The sequence below is a fragment of the Protopterus annectens genome, chromosome 4.part0 (genome assembly GCF_019279795.1).
Source record: "Protopterus annectens isolate FY-2018-M chromosome 4.part0, PAN1.0, whole genome shotgun sequence".
NCBI lineage: Eukaryota > Metazoa > Chordata > Ceratodontiformes > Protopteridae > Protopterus > Protopterus annectens.
In genome coordinates this window covers 1,059,730,787-1,059,747,317 of record NC_056733.1, presented here as the reverse complement: position 1 = coordinate 1,059,747,317, position 16,531 = coordinate 1,059,730,787, and the positions used below count along the sequence as shown (strand labels likewise).

The 16,531-nt window shown below is 44.7% G+C and overlaps 1 protein-coding gene across 1 annotated transcript in view; it reads right to left on the bottom strand.

Moving 5' to 3' along the window:
- Nucleotides 1-16,531, bottom strand: part of HSPA9 (heat shock protein family A (Hsp70) member 9) — a 1,477,986-nt gene that overhangs the window by 1,032,285 nt on the left and 429,170 nt on the right. The window lies entirely within an intron of this gene.

The window sequence follows — 16,531 nt, the reverse complement described above, 5'->3', positions numbered from 1 at the left end:
TACCACACTACTGACATTGTCCATTTACATCACAATTGTCCCTATAGAGAAATAGCTGCATAGAGCTTACAACGCTAGAACAGCTCTCATCTCTAGGACACTGATGTGCAACTGGATCTTCTGTAACATCCACAAGCCTTGGACCATCAGACCCAAAAAATGCCCCCCCACCCCAGCTAAGAGGTATCTGTGGTCAATGCAGCATTTGGTGGGGGAAGAACAAAGCGGTGTCCCTGACTTCCAGAGAATGAAGCCACCAAAAGAGGGAGTCTTTGCACATCTATAACTTGACTGGATGGTTCAGAAGGTGTTTCTACCAATGGACTGATTACATCCACTGTATGACTCTCGTGTAAACGTGCTGTAGGTAACAGGGTTATCATGGCAGCCATGGAACCTAGCCCAGAGTTTGCTGGAGAAACTGGTATCTCCAGAATCTGTCTGATATGCAGCCTTAGATTTGAAATCCTGTCTGGAGTCAGGTAGGCCAAAGTTTTTGTTTTCCAGAAACGCTCCTATAAAGTCAATGGTTTGAATAGGTTCCAAACGTGATTTCATGTTAGAGTTATGCCAAAAGTAGGAGCCAATTGCAACAAGTCATCCTTGGCTTGGATGAGTAGATGCCTGGTTGCAGCAGTTAGAAGCCAGTCATTCAAGTAAGAAAACACATGGAATCCCTGCAGTCTGAGGTGAGCTACAACTACTGCCATGTATTTGTTGAACACCCCGGGGAATGGGGTGAAACCAAACGGAAGCACTCTGAATTGATAACAGCGGGCCCCCCAGATACTTTCTGGAGCGTCTGTCCATTTTGATATGGTAGTACACATCCTTCAATTCTAGACAGTACATCCAGTCCTCAGATATGAGTGGAGGTAGAATGGACTGGACCATTAACACCCTGAATTGAGTTCTTGACAGATTTCTTTCAGAGATTTCAAATCCAAAATTGGCCTTGGGTCCTCGGTCTTTGGCACAATCTTGAGTAGATGCTTGACCCAATTTGGTCAGGAAGGGCCTCATGGACGACTTTTTTGAAGCAGCTTTAAAACTTCTAAAGTTGCTGCCTCCCTCTGATTGGGTGTAACATCGGGGAGGTAAGCCCCTGGTTTGGGAAAATAAGTAACCTCTGGACATTATGATCTTTTGTACTCACTGGTCATTTGTAATGGCTAGTCAAGTTCTGGGTGCAAAGATAAGCACCCTCTGACTGCTTCCAGAGAAGGACCATCTGGCCACGTTTCAGGAGCACTGAATAGGTCGGTCAGAGAAAAAATCCCGAAAGCCTCGATTCTGCGGGACATCCTATGCCAAAACGGGTGGCATCTCCCATAAGTGTCCATCTCTGCCTCTGGGGGGGGGGGGTCTCAGTTTCCTGAAATGGACCCCAAGATTTCTTGAACCACAATTTGCCAACACGCTGATTCCTGGAGAAGAATCTTTGGGGGGTGGAAAAATTGATTCCAATGGTAGCCAAGGTCTTTCCATCTTTCTAGCTGCCGGAGTGAGTCTCTGACTGTGGGGCCAAACAATGACAATCCATCAAAAGGTGCATTGATGAATGATGCCTTGAAAGGTTCCACAAAGTCACAGAGCTGCATCCAGACATTATGCTTAATGGCAACACCTGAACCAGCAGCCCTTGAGATGCCCTCCGCATCATGGGAAATTAATCTCATGGACGTACTGAAATTGACTGAAGTGGCCATTCTGGAGGAAAAAGCAATTCTGTCATCATACATGGACTCTGGGACAGACCTACAAGGGTTCCTTGACAGTCGTCCTATAGCCTCGTAGAGAGACACAGTTCAGTGCTGGCAAAGCAAAGGTGGCAAAAGCATAAACTCTCCAGTCAAACCTGTCCAAAGCCCTAGAACATGTATTAAGGGGATGGACAGTGGAGCTTACCTGAGCCAGCTCCTTTTTGGTGGCTGCTGCAAAAACCACTTCTGTGAGGAACCCTTTAGTCCAGTGAGATCTGTCTAAGGGAGCACCAAGTATCTGATCCTCCCATTTAGGAATGGACCAGTTCCTTCCTGCCCCAGTAGATACTAGGTCAATAAGAGCATCTGCAGGAGGAACACCCAAAATGTAGATGGACTGGATTTGAAAGACTCCAAGAACAGTTTCCTCAGGAGTGGGGTTTTGGACAGACCAACCATCTTTTTGATGGAGGACCTCAAAGATGCCTGCAAAGGAAACATCAGGTGGAGATCTTGGGAAACCATTCCACTCCTTGAAATCAGAGTGTCATGACAGGTTCCTGGGGGGGAATCCATGTCTCCTTTTACACTTTCTCTTCCAGGAAACCTCCTCGGTGGGACGCTCCAGGGAGGTATCAGAAGAAATCTGGGGTTTCACAGGTGAAAGAGTTGGAGGCTTCCTTGCACCAGCTGTCCCAGTGATAGAAGTAGAAGCACTGTCAGTTCCGATGTCTCAGTTCTTGGCACCATCAGATCTGACAACTCCAAAGCAGAGGGTCAGATTGGAGAAGGAGCTACAAACGGAAGGGTGAATATCTGCTCACAGATCCAGTGGTGGACGGAACTAGCAAAACCCACATCTGGATCTCTTAAGAGAAACTGCCTCAATCTATCCACATCATTCTCTGACAAACAGAGAAGACCTGATGAAGAAGAATGATGGTGGCTTGGACACTTGGGTGAGATCGCTGTGCCCAAAAGCCCAGCTTTGGGGAAGTAAGAGGAGCACGGGATGGAGGAGAACAGCCTGAACTGTCAGATCTGTAGACTTCGAATCCAAGGTTTTCAGTGTCTTTTTTTATGGGCTCGAAGGTCAAAGAGAAGGATCTGCCCAAGGAACGTTTTCTGTACTCTCAAGCCTCCTTGTGTTTTTAATCGGGGATCTGAGCCCCTGAAGTGGAGGGCAATGAAGAGACTGGAGAAGGAAACAAATCCTTTAAAACCAGCTTGTTTTTACAATCCGCCAGTGCCACGGATGAAACTACTCACAAATACAGCAAGAAATATTTAGGTGCACTAGGCCTAGACAGTAAACATATTCCATGTGGGCAGACAATGGATCTTGTGCCCACAGGAAGTGTATTTATTTAAATCTAGCAGTTTATCTGGCGTACCAGCATAACAGTTTTAGGTTTCCTATAAAGAAGAAAGGGAGGGAAAAGAAGTGCAACAGAAGGAAATCCTGAAAGAAATAACTCCAGTAACTAAAAAAAATTTAATTAAAAAGTTCTCTCCTCCTATCCTGCTACAAGTAACTGCCCAACACCAACTTGTGACCTTTGTACACGAAAAATTGGCTACGGTGCACACAAGCGACAAAACCTCAATGCTTCTACAACAAATGGCAAACAAGATCAGAGGTAATTTGGGGGAATGAGGTATTATGGGTAGGAGAGGAGGAGCTTGAGCTTCAAATCATAAGCTTGTTAAGCGGCCAATTCGGATCCAAAGTTCGGATCAGAAACCCACAGGTTGAGGAATGAATGAAAATGTTAACACCAGATCATCAGTTCCAAGCTGACAGCCACACACACGCTAAACAAAAAAAGCTTATCCAAGCTAAGACGCATGTAGACCCTGTGATTCTATTAAGTGCTGTCTGGTTTTGCCTTATGTTTACAGCTCTCCCAGTTGGGAAACACTTGAATGCTTTTAGAAAACATTTTTTCCAAGCTTTTTCTCCATGAGATTGTCTGTTAATGGCACGAGAACCAGATACAGGACGGTTTACTAGAAAAGACCTTATAATATTCAATATTCTTTTTCATTTACTTGCATTCTGTCATATAAAGCTGCGTCATTTCCATATGCAAAAATAACACACTTTTTTTTGTCATGCTCTTAACTACACCCCCCCCCTTTCTACATTCCAATGTATAGATTTCTTAAAACTAAACAAGGGGGGAGGGAAAGGAAGAAAAACAAAAACCTATTTATACTAATAAAATAACTGAAAAAACTTTATAACATGCAAAATAATCATGCACCACTTAAAACTGTTAAGAAAAACAGTTATTCTCCTCTCTCCTGAGTATTTTTCCAAACATTAATGCCATGAAGTAGGGCATATGCTTTAGAGTCCCCTACAAGTTTAACAAAGTGCAAAAAAGTCCCAACATTCCTGGATTTTTCCTCTGTCCCATTTCACAAATATTAATTGCTTTGTAATCATACATTTGTCAATTTCCAGGTTACGGATGTTGGCATCCAAAAGTTAATGACAAAGCACGGCATATGTTTTAAAGTCCCCTCCAAGTTTAACAAGTCCAATATTTCCAGATTTATGTTTTATTCCTGTTAAATCTCCATCTCCCAAACCCTGTCTCTGCTTCATTTCCGGTGCACTCTCACTTCGTCAACTTCTGAGCTCTCTCAAATCATTTTCAGTTGAAACACTGCAGCAGGTTTCACTGGCACAGTCTCTCTGTGGTCAATTACCAGAAGGACAAGCAGCAAAATCTCCTGTTTCACAGCTCACTTTTTGTTGTACAAATTTGTATTTCTTCCTTAGCATGTACTTGATCAAAAATGTTTTTGTTCCTCCAGAGAAAATTGGGGATAGCTGGGTACAGCAGTTTCAATCTACACATGCTTCTCAGCAAGCCCTGTATAATGGAATACATGTATTTATCTTAAAGCCTGATGTGCAAGGAGTAGTCATTCTCCACACTCTGCTGTCTCCCACTTTTAGTACTTGGCCCTTGTGCCACAGTTGTCAGAATCAACTTAACTCCTTCTGCTGGGTAAGACTGCATTTGTACTACAAAAGGTCTGGGTTGACTTCTCATAGCCAGGTTTGGAGCATACAAATGATGTCCCTTTTGAATTGGTATTCTACAAAAAAAAGAGTTGCTAGTCTGTTTATTTGTACTTTAATAAAATCAATACAGTCTGTTCCCTTCAGCTTCTCTGGTACATCAGAAAATCGAAGGTTTTCTCTACAAGCTCCAATATTTTTTGAAACATTTCTTCTTGTGCAGTCTCGTTTCCAGCCAGCCTTTTCTTCATTTCAACCCATGTTTTGCACTTCTGTCAACATATGTGAATCTGTTCAAAGCTTCTTACATTTTTCCAGCTTTTTAGTGTTTCAATATACCCAGTTTTTTTGTTTATTTTAACTAGGTCTGTGTGCGGCTGCTTTTTACTTTCCTCTAGACTACTGAAGTCATGTCTGGAACTTGCACGGTTTTGTGTAGTGCAGTATTTTTCCCAGTCTTTTTTCAACTTGTGTCGTTAAATTTTCTTCCAGGTCCTTCATCTCTTTTCTGGCATCTAGATAATGCACTTAGTTACTGAAATTAGAAATTTAAGTCCACTGGCTTGTCTCTGGTAGGGACACCTCTTGAGAAAGGCTGTAGAGGTAAATGCAGCCCTGGTGGAATGGGGTCTAATCCCCTGTGGGATAGGTTTTCCATGGTTCTTATAGCAGAAATGAAGGCAATGGCCTATCCATTTAGAAATGGTTTGCTTTGAAATAGCCTTCCCCTCTGCCCCTGCAGCAAATGCCACCAGCAGTTCAGATTTCCTTTGAGGTTTAGTCCTGTCCAAATAAAATCTAAGTTGTCTGTGCACATCTAAGGAGTGCAGTATTCGTTCTCCTTTGTTCTGTGGATTAGAAAAACAGGTTGGCAAATGAATGGATTGATTAAGAGCCACACTGGATACCACGTTGGGCATGAAGGACGGATTGGTCCTGAGGGACACCCTGTCTGCATGAAAGATGATGAAAGGCTCCACTGCCATAAGGGCCTGTAAATCAGATTTCCTTTTATCAATCATTTCAGCAAGAAGGGCAACTGTTTTCCAAGAAAGGAATTTTAACGCTGCACTTGCAGCTGGCTCAAAAGGAGGTAGAGTGAGTTTTTCCAATACAAAGTTAAAGTCCCAGGCTGGAGTTGGGGCTCTTCTGGATGGTCTTAAGTTTTTGGCCCCTGTGAGAAATTGCTTGAGCAGTGGGCGAGAAAAAATGGGTGGTTCTGTGTTGTAATAAGCTAAAATGGCTGAGGCGTGAATATTGATGGAGGAAAAGCAAAGACCCTTGTGAAGCATCTCAGTTAAGTATTGAAGAATCTGAGGTAAACTGGGCACTGCTGTGGCCACCCCTTGAGTTTGGTTCCAGGCACAAGATCTTTTCCATTTTTCAGCATATGATTTTCTAGTACTAAGCCTCCTTGCCTCCAAAATGACATCCACCACTTGTTTACTGAGGGATGGTAAAGTACAGTTTTGTACTTACCATAAATGTAGATGTCCGAGAGGAATGCATCTGCAGTCCTTACAAATGGGTTGTCCTGTCAGGCAGCCCTTCGGTCGGCCGGATTCCAAAGTCTGGGTCTGGCTTCGGCTGGTGTCCCACTTCACCCGACGCCATTGCGGCAGTTATTCGGGTATAAAGGCATCAGCCGACGCCATTTTCCTCAGTTTCTTGCCCCAGATGCCAGGTGCCCTCTTGGATGGCTAAATTTGGATAAATGCCAAAGTTTCCAAATAGTAGAGAGCACACACACAAAATAAGCATGTATGTACATATATACAAACAAATACACCATAATAGATCCCCCCCAAGCTAGCTGAAGATTGGCAAATACCCTAGGAGTACCTCAGAGGGGAAGGAGGGTGGGTAATCCTGACTGCAGATGCATTCCTCTCGGACATCTACATTTATGGTAAGTACAAAACTGTACTATGTCCTTCAAGGATGCATCTGCAGTCCTTACAAATGGGTATAATACCATAGCTAAACTAGGGGAGGAGGTAATGAGAATAGATTATGGTGTAGTCAGGATCCCTTGCAAAACTGCAGTGGCAAAACCAGCACGGGATCTAGAGTATAGAGGTAAGTTATAATGCTTGGCAAATGTATGCACGGAGGTCCAAGTAGCAGCCTCTATAATGTCCTTGGTAGCCACTCCTCGTAAGAAAGCTGTGGTAGTGGCTGTGGCCCTTGTGGAGTGAGGCCTGATGTTCTCTGGAGTTTTCTTTCCATGGTAGGAGTAACTAAATCTAATGCAATTTCCTATCCATTTGGAGATTGTCTGTTTAGAAATTGGTTTTCCTTCTTTTCCTGTTGCATAAGCTACCAGAAGCTGGTCAGTTTTTCTATTGTTTTTTTGTCCTGTCCAGGTAGTAGCATAATTGCCTGTGTACATCCAAGGTATGTAAGAGCTTTTCTCCCCTGTTCTGTGGATTGGGGAAGAATGTAGGAAGGTGGATAGCCTGATTTAGAGAGACTCTGGACACCACCTTAGGCATAAATGCAGGATTTGTTCTCATGGACACTACCTTGATGGAAGATCAGGAAGGGTTGTACTGCCATTAATGCTTGTAGTTCAGAGACCCTTCTTGCTGAAGTTATTGCCAGCAGGAAGGCAGTCTTCCAGGATAAGTATTGCAAGTCTGCTGTAGCTACTGGCTCGAAAGGAGGAAGAGTCAGTTTTTCTAGCACAAAGTTCAAGTCCCATGCTGGCAATGGAGGTTTCCTGGGTGGTTTTACATTTTTAATTCCCCTCAGAAACTGTCTGAGCAGAGGATGCGAGAAGACAGGAGGATCCAAGCTGTATTGTGCTGAAATAGCTGATGCATATATCTTGATGGAGGAATAGGACAGGCCTGTGTGGTAGAGCTCCGCCAAGTACTCCAGGATGTTGGCTATGTTAACCAGTGTCACATCTTGCCCCTTTGCCGTACTCCAGATGAGATATCTTTTCCATTTTGCTGCATAATTCTTTCTTGTTGAAGGTCTACGAGCCTCCAGGATTATGTCTTTAACCCTTTGGGATAAATTTGGGTTAATTTCCGTTATGTAATGTTCCAGGCAGTTAGCTGCAGAGTTTTTAGGTTTGGATGCAGAATGTTGTAGTTGTTCTGTGTCAGCAGTAATGGGATCAGGGGCAGTTTCCATATTTGTTCCCGGGACATGCTCCTCAGCAGTGGGTACCAATGTTGTCTTGGCCAGTCTGGGGCTATCAGAATGATCCTCGGATGTTCCTCTTTGATCTTGAGAAGCACCTTGTGCATCAAAGGAAGTGGTGGGAATGCGTATGCTGTCAGGCTTTTCCAACTGAAGGATAGGGAGTCCACCTTCCAAGCAAGTGGGTGGTAAGTCCTTGTGCAGAATTTCTTCAACTGGTGATTGTATGGGGATGCAAACAAGTCTATTTGTGGTAATCCCCATTCTCTTGTGATGGCTTTGAAGATGTCCGGATGCAGCATCAATTCGTGGGCATCTGTTGTAGTTCTGCTTAATATGTCTGCTAGAATGTTTTCCTTTCCTGGTACATAAATTGCCTGTAACTGAATGTTGTAGCTCAGAGCCACATCCCATAGGTCTAGTGCCAGCCGGCATAGGGGGTATGAGTGTGTGCCTCCCTGTTTGTTGATGTACCACATAACTGTGGTGTTCTGTCCTTATCAACAGCTGGCCTTCGTGGAAACGAGGTCTGAATGCCTGGATTGCCAATTTTACTGCCATCATTTCTTTTAGATTTATGTGCAGATGCAGTTGGTCTTGAGTCCATAGGCCTTGAATGCACTTGTCTATCATGTGTGCCCCCCAACCGAGGTCTGAGGCATCTGTCGTGATAGTTTGTCTTGGTTGACTTTTGCAGAAGGGCAGACCTGTGTTTGATTGACAGGCCTGAGCCCACCATAAGAACTCTTGCTTCAGGCATGGGATCATTGGAATTTTGGTTTCCAGGCTGTGCTTGTGCCGAGACCACAAATTCTTTAGGTACCACTGCAGCTTTCTCATATGAAGCCTGGCATGAGGGACCAGAATTATGCAGGATGCCATGAAGCCCAGAGCTTGTAGCACTTTTCTTGCAGTTAGATGACTCTGCTTTGTTAATGCCAAGAAAGGGAGAGGAAGTTGCTCTTTCTTTTCTGCAGTTAGAAATACCATTTGTTTTGATGTGTCCAGTTCTGCACCCAGAAAGGTTATTATCTGGAATGGAATCAGCCTTGACTTTTTTGTATTGACTGTGTATATCCCAGAGCTTGTAGCAGGTAGATGACTCTTTGTAAGTCTTCTGTTAATTTGTTTTTGTTGTCCGCTTGTATCAGGCAGTCGTCCAGGTAGGGATAGATTTGAATTCCCTGAAGTCTGCAATGAGCGATTACTGATGACAGGCATTTCGTGAACACTCTGGGCGCAGTAGATAAGCCAAAGGGCAATGCTGAGAATTGATAATGCTCTGATCCTGCAAGAAATCTGAGGTATCTTCTGCAAATTGGTCTTATGGGGACGTGCAGGTATGCCTCCTTGAGATCTAGAGTTACCAGCCAAGACTCCTTGCCCAGCATGGGAAGAAGCTGCTGTAGGGTCAGCATTTTGAATTTTGGAACTATGAGGAATGTGTTTAGAGCGGACAGATCTAGAATAGGCCTCCATTTGTTTTCTTTTCTTGGTACCAGGAAGAGCCTGGAGTAAAATCCCTTCCCTTGTTCCATAAATGGTACCTTTTCCACAGCACGCATTCTTAATAATTGAGATATTTGTTTTAGAGCTTCTGCCCTTTGAGAAGGTGGTAGGTTTGGCATTCCTCTCTTTCCTGGTAGTGTATGGAAATGGAACCTGTAACCTTTGTCTAGAGTCTGCAAAATCCATTTTTCTCTTGTAATGCAGTGCCAGTTTCTTGAAAATAATGTTAGCTTTCCGCCTAAGGGTGCTTCTAGTTGTTCCCTGGTAGGCGGTGCCACTGTCGAGTCACTGTGATTGAGTTGTTGTAGTGGTGGTGGCTGTATCCGTGCCTCGTTGGTTGTTAACCTGCCACTGGCGACCCCTGTAGGCACCCCTGGATTGGTTTCTGCCTCTAGAGCGCCTATTCCTGCCTCTTTGTGCCTTAGAGGAGTCCGGAAAGGACCAATTCTTGGCGGGCCAATTCCTGCTAAACCTTGGAGGTTGAACTTTTAAGAAATCTTTTACTGTTTGCACAGATTTTGCTTTCTCTTCCATCTTTTTCAGTACCTGCTGTGCGGGGGCACCAAATAAATTGACCTTGTCCATAGGTGCATCCAAAAGCTTAGATTGGACATGGTCTGGTAATGCCTGCTCTTTCAACCATGCATGCCTCCTGATAACTGTGCCAGTCATGGCTGATCTAAAGGAAGCCTCCAGTGCATCACAGCCGCATTTTAAAGAATGGTTACTAACCTGTTGTATGTTATGTAACATTTCTTGAATATACTTTTTATCTAAAGATTCTTCAGAGGACAGCTTTTTAGTCAACTGGTCAAGCATAAACTCTTGATATTGAATCATATGAAATTGGCAGTTCAAAGCTCTAGCTGACAAAGTAGCAGAGGTGTAAACTTTTTTACCCCATCTCTCTAAGGACCTGGATTCCCTTTCAGAGGGGAGGGGGTTTTTAGAAGAAGTAGCTGCTACAGCTTTAGGGCCCTGGGAGATAGTCTCTGGATCTGCAAAAGGAGCCTTATATAAGTGGTGATGAGTGTCCGGGACCCTGTAGTACCTATCTGGCTTAGCAGGAGCCGGAGGTAAAGTATCAGGAGTAGTGCAAGCATCATTAAATGCATCAACAACAGATAGAACTGGAGGAATAGCTAAAGGCCTATGCTGTGGTAAGTGTAGAAAGGTCCTAAGCCTTGTTCTAGAGTCTGAGAAATCTTGGCCCTGCCACTGAAATTGTTCCCTCATAGCATGCAAGGTTTCCCCAAAGGAAAATTCCTCAAAAGGAGAGGCTGAAGGGATGGACTCCTCAGCATCAGAGTCTTCGTAAGGAGAATAAGAAGCCTCAGGAGGGTCTGTATGTTCTGAATCATCAGAAGAATCATCTGTGGCTACTGGCTCAGGGGGCTCTGCTCTAGGCCTCTTTTCTGGAGGAGGGAGAGAGGCCCTGTCTGGATGAGGCTGGGATCCACAAATTAAAGTTATGAGATCCTGTGCCAAAAAAAGCATATGGGAGCTGGTGCTGGGCCTGTGAGAGGGGGGCTTGGCAGGCACACGTTTGGAAGTTTTGGCTGCTTTAGCCCTGGCAAAGGTCTTAATAGACATAGCTGGAGGAGGCCTAGCAGCTCCACGTGCAGGGGTAGAGATATCTAGTGGAATGGTGTCTGATAAATCCTGTGAAATCGCAACAGAAGGCTGGATTTCAGAAGCCGTTTCTACCAGGATAGAAGAGGCCTCGGTAGAAGGCAAGTTATCAGCTGAAGAAAGAACCGCTTGCTCGGTTTCGGCCGAAACCGAGACTCGTGGATTGCTTAACCGCGGTTTCAGCCGAAACCGCGGACCGCGAGTGTCTGTCCTTTTCTTTGCGCTTTTTGGTTATTTGCGTAGTCGGAGGATCCGACTGCATAATGTAGGCAAAATTGGAGCCGAAAATCTGTTCAGCAAAGTCCGAGCGACGTCTAAGCGTCCGTCGGTTAAAAGAAGCACAGGCTAGACAAGCTGCTACGTCGTGGTCTGGGCCTAAACAATGTATGCAATAGGAGTGGAAATCTTTATGAGGTATTTGTTTCCCACAAGATAAACAGTTATTAACTTTCTCTGACATCGGCTGAGGCAAGAAAAGGTCCCCAACGGAGTACTTAGCTTTATAGAAGTCTTCGTAGTATTCGGTAGTAGTAATCTCTGGATCTGACCGACCGGCACTTGCGAACAGCTTCTGCTTCGGGCGCCATGCGGCAAGAAAGACTGAGGAAAATGGCGTCGGCTGATGCCTTTATACCCGAATAACTGCCGCAATGACGTCGGGTGAAGTGCGACACCAGCCGAAGCCAGACCCAGACTTTGGAATCCGGCCGACCGAAGGGCTGCCTGACGACAGGACAACCCATTTGTAAGGACTGCAGATGCATCCTTGAAGGACATCGGAGACATTAGGTAATTAGCCAGGCTGCCAGGTTCAGGGTTTGAAGCTGGGGGTGCAGAATCTGGCTTTCCTGCTGTGACAGCAGGGTAGGAGTCTGAGGCAGGTGCCATGGGGCTAGCTGTGATGCACTGCGCAAGAGGGGGTACCAGTGTTGGAGTGGCCAGTCTGGAGCAATCAGCATTATCCTTGGTTTGTCCTGTTTGATCTTTAGTAGTACTTTGGAGAGGACAGGCAGAATAGGAAAGGCATAAACTGATAGATTTTTTTTCCAGCTGAAGGACAGAGCATCCACTTTCCAAGCTAGCTTGTGGGGAGTCCTTGTGCAGAATTTGTACAATTGGTGGTTCTGGGGGGGGGGGGGGGCAGGTCAATATCTGGGCTCCCCCATTTGTTTATCAACATGTTTAAAGTCTGCTTCCAGTTTCCACTCGTGTGGGTCCATGAGATTTCTGCTTAGTTCATCTGCCAGTGCATTTAGTTTTCCTGGTAGAAATTGAGCCTGTAGATCCACTTGGTAGCTCAAGGCTGTGTTCCACAAAGCCATGGCTAGTCTGCAGAGGGGATAGGAATGGGTACCACCCCTGCTTGTTTATGTACCACAAAACAGTGGTGTTGTCCGTCTTTACTATTAACTGTCCTGGAAGAATGTGGTCCGTGAAGGCTGTCTGAGCATTCTGTGCAGCTAAGATTTCTTTTTGATTGATATGCAGGTGCATTTGACTTGGGTTCCACTTGCCCTGAATGCACTTCCCTGCCAGGTGAGCCCCCCCATGCATAGTCTGATGCATCTGTTAGGGTCTGGGCAGTAGGGTGAATGGTAGACCCTTGTTTTGGTGGCAGGCCTCTGCCCAAAGGAACTCTAACCGTAGGCAAGGTATGATAGGAATCAATGCTTCTAGATCCTGAGAAAGACACCACAGGCTTTTTAGATACCATTGTAGTTTCCTCATATACAGTCTTGCATATGGAATTAGTAGAATGCACAAGGCCGTGAACCCAAAGGCTTGCAGTATTTGCCTTGCAGATGGTAGGGTTTTTGTGGCCACTAGTTTTAAGTAAGTTGTCAAATGTGTTTGTTTCTCTGGCATGAGGAAAGCCATCTGGGAAGTTGTGTTCAAGCTTGCTCCCAGGAATATAATTTGTTGACAGGATACCAGCTGTGATTTCTTTTCTTTTATGGTTACCCCAGACAAGTTAACACCTTTTGTACAAATGCCAGATGATTCACAAGTATGTCCTGGCTTTCGGTATGGGTATATTTGAATATTTCTTTGCCTGCAAAATGCAATGACTGGAACTAGGCACTTTGTGAATACCCTGGGTGGAGTAGATAAGCCAAAGGGAAGTGCAAAGAACTGATGATGCATGCAGCCTGCTTTGAAGTGTAGGTATCTTCTGCAAGATTCCCAGATTGGGATGTGCAGGTAAGCTTCCTTTAAATCCAGTGCTGCCAACCAGGCATTTTTGCCTATTATGGGAAGCAACTGGTGAAGTTAGCAACTTGAATTTCTGAATCACCAAAAAGGTGTTTAGGATAGAAAGGTCCAGGACAGGACGCCATGAGTTGTCTACTGGGTACCAGGAAAAGTCTTTAGTAGAAACCTTGTCCCTTTTCCTCTTCTGGTACAGTCTGGATAGCCTTTAATCTTGAGAGTATTTGCTTTTGAGCCTCTGCCCACTGATTTGGGGGTAGATCTGGCCAACTGTTTGGGGTCAGTAACATGTGGAAGTGAAATCTGTATCCTTGGGAAACTGTTTAAAACACCCATTTGTCCTGGGTAATGAGTTCCCAGTTTTTTCCTTACAGACCAACCTTTCCCCCTAAAGGAGCAGTCAGTTGAGAAGTGCTTGGAAGTTTTAAAGTTAAGTCATTGAGACAGCTTACCATAGGGGGAGAGTCTTACTAATACCCAATTTGGAAGTGGGAACCCCCCACTGCTTAGTCCGGTGGGTACCCTGGGACCCAAGCCTGGTTCTGTTGGTTCTGGGTTTGAACTGAAGGCCTGGAAGAAGCAGGAAAGGACCAATTTTTTGAGGGCCAATGCCTACTAAATCTTGGAAGCTGCACTTGTAAGAAATCTAGTTTGCATAGATTTAGCTTTCCTCCATCTTTTTCAAGAACTTCTGCTTTGTTGCCAAACAGGCGGTCCTGATTTAAGGGAGCATCCAGCAATTTTGTTTTAACATGATCTGGCAAAGATTGCTCCTTAAGCCAAGCATGCCTTGTAAGTACAGAGTCTGTGACAGCAGCCCTGCAAGATGCTTCAAGTGAATCAAAACCACACTGCAAAGTAGGTTTTCCAACCTTTTCAGCAGAATGCATTAAATCCTGTAAATCCTTATTTTCAGCACAAATCAGGAATCATCATTTTCTGTTTAAGCAACTCAATAATATGCTGCTACCTTAAGGCCCTGATGGCCAAGGTTGCAGAGGTGTATACTTTCTTACCCCATCTATCCAGGGCCCTGGAATCTATCAGAAGGGGTAGGATTTTTGGCAGTAGTAGCGTTAATGCTCTTGGGTCCCTGTAAAATGGTCTCAGGATCCGCAGCAGGATTTTTTAAAAAGGAACTTGAGAATCAAGAAGCCTGTAATATCCATCAGGTTTTCTGGGAGCAGGAGGTAAAAAGTCAGGGGCCAAGCTAGATTCCGAAAAGGAATAATCAACAATGTCCAGCACAGGAGGGATAGCTAAAGCCTGTGTTGGGGCACGAGTAAGTAATCTCCAAGCCTCTTTTTAGAATTTGAGTAATCCTGGCTTTCCCAGTGAAAATGCTCCACAAGGAGTACGCAAGGTTTCACCAAAAGAAAAATCATCTAGGGGAGGAGCAGAGGGAATAGAGGCCTCTGCAACAAAACCTTCACAGGTAGATAAGGGTAAATCCTGATCAGAGGAGACAAAGTTCAGAATCCTGGTCAGAAGCATCATAAGAAAACTCACTCCTAGGTCTCTTAAAGGGGGAAGGTTGGCTTGCCTTGATTAAAGTAATAAGGTCTTCAGCCATTCTTATTTGGTTTTAGGCATAGAGGCCTGACCATGTGGTCTGGGCGTTTGTTTCCTATGCATGCTTCAAGTTTTAGGCCTTGAAGAAGACTACGTCGGTTTAATATGCAAGTCAGTAGGCCTGAATACACCCTCAGAAGCCAGTGCCTGCACAGCGGTTCATGACCTATCCAAGGTAGAGACAGCCGCAGGTTCCACAGCTGAAGCATCTCGTGGCATACCGGACTCCGAATGGGTCTCAGTATAGGCCTACGTATCTGAAGTAGCGGGTATCAGGGTCTGCAAAAGTGCCTCACTGAGTACGGACGCCTAGCTTATAAGTGTCGTCGGCAGCTTTGGACCCAGGCAGCCTCTGTTTTATCTTTGCGTTTTTTCGGACAGTAGTCAGGTGGCTTACCGAAGACATATCTGGATAATTGAACAGAGCACCAAAATATTTAAAAATGAAAATATACCGATGACGAATAGTTCGTGGTTTAAATAAAGCACAAAACTGACAGCGAGGTATGTCATGGTCAAGGCCTATGCAAGGAATACAGTACGAATTAAAATCTTTGAGGTATTTGCTTTCCACAAGAAATACAATTGACTTTTACTGGGATCGGTTTAGAGCAAGAAAAAAAATTCCCCAACGGGGTACTTAGCTTTGGTTGAAGACTTCGGTTCTGAAACTCGGAAATGAAAATTTCAGGAGTCGGCAGACCAGCACTTGCAAACTGCTTCTGCTTCAGGCACCGCATGGCAAGAAAGACTGATGTAATGGCGTCGGCTGCATACTTTATACCCCCTACCTGACGTGACATCACAGAAGATGAGACCGCAACCGACGCAGGACCCAAGACTTTGATAATCAAGCCGACTGACGGCTACTGCAAGCAGATAACCCAACTGTGATGACTGCAACAGTGAAACACGAACATCTTGTCTGACACCTGGCTGAGGCACACTGCTCAGGCTGCAAATGAAACAGCCAGCCAAATAAGGGAATATCTAATTAAGAAATCCTAGCTGGACAGACTTTCTTACAAGGCTAGTACACAAACCAAGTGTCTCAGTCAAACATGCAGTTTTGCATAGGCTAGATTAATGGGCATCAGGCTTTTAAATGGACTGCCACCACAAATCTAAAATACATAATTGCCAGATTCATAAGAAACAGCTAGTGGTTTAGCCTGTACCAAGATAAAAAAATTAAGCAATCAAATGTTAACTTAAACAGATGCACAATATGTTCTAAAAGGTCGGGGGGGGTGATAAACATGCAAGTAAAACATGCAAAGCTTTCTTTGTTGTAATAAATCCCAATGTTGTAATTAGACTCAGAATAAAATTACAAGCACATAGAGCTGGCTGAGAAGTGACAGAACAAGAAAAGCCTACAAGACTTTTTTTTGGGGGGGGTTGAAGGAATGCATCCTGGGACTTAAACTCTGCCCAACAATCCCCTACAGAGAAGGGTTAACAAGACTTCGGCTCAGAAGGGAAGATCAGCTACTGGGATAGAATCATTTGTTTAAACAGGTGACAAAGGCCTCACTCTGCTCCACTCCACTGTGCACCCAATACTTGGGACCCCAAGAGCAACCAAGGATAACAGCAAGGCTTAAGCAACAGAACCCCATAGTTGCCCAAAGACAGCCAAGCCATAGCCTCATGCTTGTCTCTCAAAATGAAGTACAGATGTTAAGGGAGTCAAGGAACATAGCTTTATCAA